Source organism: Zingiber officinale, chromosome 10A (genome assembly GCF_018446385.1).
Source record: "Zingiber officinale cultivar Zhangliang chromosome 10A, Zo_v1.1, whole genome shotgun sequence".
Taxonomy (NCBI): Eukaryota; Viridiplantae; Streptophyta; class Magnoliopsida; order Zingiberales; family Zingiberaceae; genus Zingiber; species Zingiber officinale.
Window position 1 is genome coordinate 28,081,622 of NC_056004.1, and position 2,481 is coordinate 28,084,102.

Consider the following 2,481-nt stretch of genomic DNA (forward strand, 5'->3'; position numbering starts at 1 on the left):
TGAACTCCTCACTCTGTGACTTATGAATTTCAACATTTTTAGGCGGTTGAATTTCATTTTGTTTGATAGGCTCTCTTACATTTATGGCTTGTACTTCTTGAATATCTGAGGGAAATTCCATCCAACTTTTGTTCAACCATTCATGGAGGTTCAATGTCACTTGATCAATCAATGAATAAGCTTCATCTACACTTTTGTCCATAAAAGAACCTCCAGCTGATGAATCCAATAAACTCTTGTCTGAGAAAGAAATTCCCCCATAGAATATGTGCAAAATCAACCATTTTTCAAAACCATGATGAGGGCACTGTCTTTGAAGACTCTTGAATCTATCCCATGCTTCTACTAATGATTCTCCATATGCCTGAGCAAAATTTGTTATGCAATTCCTCATATACACTGTTCTACTTAGAGGAAAAAAATGATCCAGAAATTGCTTCTCCAATTGTTCCCAACTTGTGATGCTTTGAGGATAGAGAGAATATAACCAAGTCCTTGCTTTATCCTTGATACTGAAAGGAAATGTCATCAATCGAACTGCATTTGCTGGCACTCCTTCACATTTCACCATATCACAAATCTCTAAAAATGTTTCAAGATGCAGATAAGGACTTTCTGATACTTCTCCTCCAAATTTGTGACCTTGTATCATAAAAATTAACTCTGGGTCTAGTTGGAAACTTTCTGCTTCAATTTGAGGTTGCACAATGGGAGACAAAAATCTTGCAGAAATTGGTGTAGAAAAATTTCTCATGGGCCTGCTTGACATGTTAGTGCTCATGGATATTCAAGAAAAAATTTTAAAATGAAGAATCAAAGACAAGAAATAAAATGCAATATGAAAAGCAAGAAAGAAAATGCCGAATTTAAATTGCAAGAAAGGAAGTGCATAATGAAAACAAGAAAGAAAAGATAAATTCATATGCTAAAGATTGCAAGATATGTTTACAAAAGAAAAGAAGAAAGAAACTAGATCAAAGAGAAAATAGAGAAAAGTTAGATTAGAGTGCTAGAAATCAAGCATGCAAGTTAGAATTAGAATTATAATTGCAACAAAAAGAATTGTCAAGAATCTTATTCAGGAAAAGAAAAGCTTATAGAAAGAGAATTCTAAAAAAAAAATTAGTTACAACTATGCAAATGTAAAGGAAAACAAATGTTATGTTTAGTCTAACTCAATTGATAATTCCTAATGTTATAGCGCAGTCCCCGGCAATGGCGCCAAAAACTTGTTCACTCTCCGCAAGTGTACGAAAATGTCGCAAGTAATATAAAAGATTATCGTATCCACAGGGACTAGAATAAGCACTAGAAATGTCTCAATGCGAATTAGCCAAACAACTATCCAATCGTTTCAAAAGCAAAGTAAGGTAAACAAATCTAATCTTAAAGATCAACAAACAAGAGTTTAGTGTTTTGGGTTATGATAAAGGGAGATTCTAGGAGTTTCGGTTTCTTTGTAGGATTTCTTGAATGTAAATGGTTCACCAAATCTTATCCCTCAATTGCCAAACATGTAGAAAGTTGCCGGTTCTTTCTTGCAATAGACAACCGGCTAAGGACTGAGAAATGTATCTAAATAGGATTAATTAGACATGAACCTATGTTGTCCTTACACAGAAGTGCACCTATTACTATGCCTTCCTCGGATATCAACGTAGAAGCCCACGACTTATCAATCTATCAAGATACAAGAAACTAATCACAAAATCCATCCTACTCTCTTGAATATTCCTATTTCCTCTTCAAGATTGTCTCTCAAACGTCCTTACACGGGCTTGCACCTGTCACGTGGATCCCTCGGATGATCGAGTGAGAGTTTATCTTTACAAAGTCCATAAGAAATTCAAACAATTAATCAAGAATGAGAATTAAGCACGAATCATCTTTAATCGTTCAAGATCTAATTGATACAAGCAAGATAATGTCATTGAAACAAGAGAATGGCAAATCCATAAGAGATTACATCAATCCATCATACAAATACTCCCTTCATCCTAGAATACAAGATCTACTCCATGAATCGAGGAAGAAAACACGAAGAAATAGAGAATACAAGCATTCCTTAAATCCCCAATCCAAGAAACCAAGAAAAGGGGGAAAGAGAAAACTTATCTACGAAGAAACTGTTGGAACCCCAAGGTTGGTTTTGGTGTGATCAACAAGTTAAGTTAGGTTCTGTTGTTTTCTAACCTTGTGTCTAAGTGTGCAGGAGCTTAGGAGCACAGGTACTCGAGCGGAAGACGCAGCTAGCGAGAAGGACGGCAGGCGGTGCGTCCGAGGGACGAGGCGCTGCGGAAGAGTACACCGGCGGACGAGAAGGAAGTGCGCGCGATGGTTCCGAGGTACGAAAGCCGGAGCGGAAGATTGCTCGGGGAGCAAGAGACGCAGCTAGCGCGAAGGTCGGCACGGGGTGCGATCGAGGGACGAAGTCTGCGGATGAGTACGCTGGTGGACGAGAAGGGACACGCGGCAATTCCG

At 38.1% G+C, this 2,481-nt stretch overlaps 1 non-coding gene across 1 annotated transcript; it reads left to right on the forward strand.

The window, feature by feature from the left end:
- Positions 1-290: 290 nt before the first annotated feature.
- On the forward strand, positions 291-396 carry LOC122028302. The gene has a single exon (XR_006124708.1). It is a non-coding gene; the product is annotated as a small nucleolar RNA R71 (small nucleolar RNA).
- The last annotated feature ends 2,085 nt before the right edge of the window (positions 397-2,481 follow it).